The following is a 5,077-nucleotide window of genomic DNA, read 5'->3' as shown; positions in this document are numbered from 1 at the left end:
TCTCCCTCTCTCCCTTTCTTTCTCCTCCCCCATCTCCCCCTCGCTTCCTCGCTCCCCCCCCCCCCCCCCCCCCCCCCTCTCTCTCTCCCCCTCTTTCTCTCTATTTTCTCTTCCTAGATGCGATTGGACAGTGTGGCAGCCAACAGCTACTGATCCAATGATACGCACCTAGCTCCGCGAGGAAGCGCAGACATGGAAAGAAGGGGGTGGAGGAGAGGACAGGACAGGAGAGGAGAGGACCGACCTGTTCATGGGAACACACACTCACACACATACAGAGAGGTGGACACCATTACACAATAAGTGCATAAATACACACACACACGCACACACACACACACACCTGTGGAAAGTCCCTCAAAGCCTAGAAACACACAAAAAGCATTAATGCATATTCCGACTCAACCGCATACTCTTGCATGGCCACAATCACACCTTGACAAATTTACAAATTTACTGGAGTAGCTGCACAGTAACCTCCTCGGGACCAGAACAGGAGAGTCTGTCCCCATTCTATTTAGCTATGCCTGCAAGCAGCTTTCTCCCTCGGGCACTGCGTGTCAGGAGTGTGTGTGTGTGTGTGTGTGTGTGTGTGTGTGTGTGTGTGTGTGTGTGTGTGTGTGTGTGTGTGTGTGTGTGTGTGTGTGTGGTAATGCAGTTGGTCTGCAGTCGCTACTAACTGTGTTTGGGAACACTCCTCACGTCAGCACAGTCTGCCGCAACAGCATTCAGGACTTTCTATTCCTCTCCTCAACAAGCTTCCATCCACCCATCCATCTCTTTGTCTGCCTCTCTACCTCTCTGTCTGCCTGTGCACTTGTTTGCTTATTTCTCTGTGTCGCCCTCTACTCACTTAACCCCTCCCTCCACCCTCCCTTTCCCTTGTCCCCTTTCAGAAACATGCTGTTTACATATCCAATAAGGCAAAAACAAGCTTGTGCATGTTAATTTGAACAGATGGGGTTTTGATAAGTGATTTAGAAGAATGATCCTGACATAAGTGGAGACCTGTCCAGGGTCCTTTCTTCATCTTTATCTTCCCCTGCTTGCTCTGCTTTTCTTCCCCAGGCTCCTGCCCCCCCTGCAAGCCTAAGATGGATAAGCGGTTAAGAAAATTGCTGGGTGGATGGATACTGACATAAGCTTTACAAAGCTATAGCTCCAATAAGAAAAAGCCCTGTCACTTATTCTCTTTTAACTCAGACTTATCCAAAAAATACCCTATATCTAAAACTGTGCCGAGAGTCATTTCGGCTTAAAAGGTTAGAGATGAGCTAGAGGTTAGACTAGGACGATCCAAAGAAGCTATCCATAAAATCCCAGTAACAACTCTAAAACTGGCAGCCTATTAAGTAAGACTATAGAGCAACTGGTACTGAGGTCAGAAGGGTTCAAAATTTAACAAAAGTAAGCAATATTTCATGTTATGAAAGTTATTTTAGTCTTGTGTTTACAGAAATTTGATTGTCTACCCAATACATTTATTTTAATTCCTTTAGTTTTTACATCTATACATGCATTTTTCCATTTTATTTTATACTACCACTTTTTCTCACAGTGATTTCATTTGTCAGTCAGAGCGTGTACACTATGTGACTGATTAGTTTTCCTAAAACGCGTGAGGCTTTCTGTAGACTCAGATTAGCACCGGGGAAAGTAAACTGTCTCGGGGAAATGAGCGTTCCATAGACTGTATGTAAAGACAGAAATTATATCAACACTTCCTGACATTATGCAAAAGGGAAATGAAATATATTCGTGTAACATCTCAGTCTTTATACCTGTTATGTTACTTAAATTTATATTCTATTACCTCTATATTGTTATAGTGTTCATTGTCTCAGACACTACCCAAGGTAAATAAACAAATAAATATGTTTTAAAGGTGAAATGTACTGTATGTTTCCTAACCCATAAACCCTAAACTACTGTTTGAAATGTCTTTTTAAAAAATGAATAAATGATATCATTGATAAATAATAAGAAGAAGAATTTGTTAAGTAACAGCCAAAATTGTAAGGTCAGATTAACAACTGTGGGCTTTATGGATGGAAGACACTTTGGTGAAATTTCTATGAAAAAAAAAACAATCAGTCCATTTTTGCTTGTTATCAGTCCAGAGTTTGTTTTTTCAGATCTTTAGTTTTATTTTCATTCCAAAAAAATTGTAAATAATACTGTAAAACAGCCACAACACTGATGTTATTGAACCAGTCCTAAAAACTCTCACTGACTCTATTAAATTTAATGCAACAGATAAATAAAATACAGCCAATATTACTTACATTTAAGTCATAGTAATAATATGCAGCCTCTTCAGTTTATGTATGATAAACTTTCAAAATTCAATTCAGTTTTTGTTACGGTTGGAAGGAGGACTCAAGCGCAGGACTCCGGTACTGATGCTTACAAGAAGAGTTTATTTACAAGTCACCAGGTGTATATACAAGAATGTGCAAGGGGGGTGTTATATACAGCTGAGTGGGGGAAGAAGGGGTCTCCAGGGAAGTCCAAGGGAAAGCATACGTTCTTCAGAATATCCACTCACACGATCACAGGTTCACACTCCAACACTGCCACACGGGAAACACACGGGGAAAAATCCAAGAGGTTGCGTGGTAGACAACGATCCAGCGACGAACAGCAGTCACCTCCTGGCTTAAATGCTGCTCCCCTTAATGAGACACCTGGGTCTCATCTCCCGAGGGCGTGGGCCAAGGGCATGAACCCACAGTGAGTTCCGCCCCGGCGAGAGAGAAGAGGAAGAGAAACAGAGAGGGCTGATCAGCGTGCAGCTGATCCGCCTGGCCGTGACAGTTTTATTTATATGGCGCCAAATTACAACAACATTCACCAAAAGGAGCTTTACATTGTAAGGTAAAGACCCTGCAATAATATAGAGAAAACTCAAGCAATCAGAATACCACCTATGAGCAAGCACTTGGTGAAAGTGGGAATGAAAAACTCCTTTTTAACAGGAAGAAACCTCCATCAGAACCAGGCTCAGGGAGGGGCTCCGACTGTTGCGACCAGTTAGGGGTGAGCGGAGGTAGACAGGACAAAAGACACACTGTGGAAGAGAGCCAGAGTTTAATAATAATTAATGATTGAATGCAGAGCGATGTATAAACACATAGAGAGCAAAGAAAAGGTGAGTGAAGAAGAAACACAGTGCATCATCGGAAGTTTCCAGCAGCCTAAAACTTTTGCAGTTTTAGCCAAACCATACAAATACAGAGTGTCTGTCTCCCAAATTCAACACAGATGAGGGGCCTGAAAGCTGAAGGCTCTGTCTCCCATTCTACTTTTAAATACCATAAGAACCACAACCAGCCCATTAGTATGGCACCATGGTACTATTAGATCTGTAGTCCCTGTCTGTACTCTTGGGTCAGCATTTTAGATCAACTGAAGGCTATTCAGGGAGTTTTGGGGACAGCCTGATAACAATGAATTGCAAAAGTCCAGCATAGAAATAATGAATGCACGAACTAGATGCATGACATGCATGAAAAATGGCACTGGTTGCGTTTTTATAACAGATACACAAAGTTCTGGGATGAAATGGCTGCACGGGCCCTAAAATAAATTACATTTGTAAGTGCCTCTTAAAAATTAAAAATTACTACATTGGCTCTAAAGTTTTGAAGTTCATTGAAATTAATTTTAACAAATGTGTATAGTTCCGCTCAGTCTTTTTGGTGAACAGAGAGGATTAAACCAAAATGTATTTTATTTCTGAGTGTTTCATATTTTTGAGGCTATGTAAAGACTACTCTACACTGTCAACAATATATGTCATTACTAATGTACTGTATATCCCACTTTTCTTTTGATTCTGTGAGTGTCCTGTGATCATTTATTAAAAACCAACACCATCAGATCGGGTTCTCATACTTCAAGGAATGACAAAGTACAGGTTAGCTCAAAAATGATACAGCAGTCTATCCAATTATTGGGTGTTTTTTGTATCATTATGAGCTTTCTCTAGTACTCAGCTGCCTGATTTTGTATGTTTGAGCACTGTCTTAAAATTAAATTCATAAACAGCTCATATAAAGAACTGACCCTGGAGGGAAAATGTTATGAGTTTTACAGATGCTTAAGGTTGGCAAGGTAGCTTTGAGAAGTTAGCAAAACAAAAATAACCAACTTATCCCACGTAATGCAGGTGAGAAGTTTACGTAAGTGCTCTTGACTGCAGCAGTTCACTTTGCAATGCAGTTAGTGAACCAAAAAGAAAGATGTACACGAATTAGCAATCACAGTACGCTTCTTCTCTAATACAGTCTGAGCTGCAGATCTTAATCTGACTTAATGTGGTGTTGCATATGTCTCATATCTAACATGTGCCTCGATTGACAGAGTCATTAGTTCTTAACATGCACCATGTCTCTATATAATTATATTAAAATTAATAGAATGATTCTGCATTCTATTAATTTTGTGTGGTATTGGACATATATTTGTTTGTTTTTTGTCATTTAGGTGTGCAATTTTGTATTTTATAAATGTTGTATGTTTTGTCTCATTTTTATAGTTAGCTTGTTATTGTTTTGTCACTTTGTGGAAGTTTTAATTATGACCTGTCAGGGGACTGCAGATAGAAATTAGTCTCACGCAGACTGTGGTAAAATGCATCAAAAATGTACCACGTGTTTAAAATTGTGCACGGTCCCTTACAAATAACAGTATTTAAGGCGTGTTTGATTAAACTTTTTCACATTTTAATCATAACATTAAACATTTGTTTGTTTCTGTAATTGAATTAGATTAATTTATGTCATATTTATTCTGTGAATTTTCATGATTTCATTTGAAAGTTGTGGAAACATACTCGGGTCTCTGTTTTAAATTACACTAAAATATATTTGCATACATTAAGTAAACAGGATGATTTGGGAGAGTTTGCATGGGGTCAACCTGGAAAAAGATGATAGAAGAAGTCATAAATAAAGGATCAAAACAAACATCTAAGTTTGTTTTGAAGTGGATATTACAGCGCAAGCAAAGAGATCATATTTAAGATTTGTTCCAAAACCTAACCAAACCAAAAACAGAGACTTTTCAAATCACA

This window comes from Rhamphochromis longiceps, linkage group LG16, assembly GCF_057381845.1.
Source record: "Rhamphochromis longiceps isolate RC_006_pf linkage group LG16, R_longiceps_female_GT1.1, whole genome shotgun sequence".
Lineage (NCBI taxonomy): Eukaryota > Metazoa > Chordata > Actinopteri > Cichliformes > Cichlidae > Rhamphochromis > Rhamphochromis longiceps.
The sequence above is the reverse complement of the archived record's forward strand: the minus strand, read 5'-3'. Positions refer to the sequence as shown.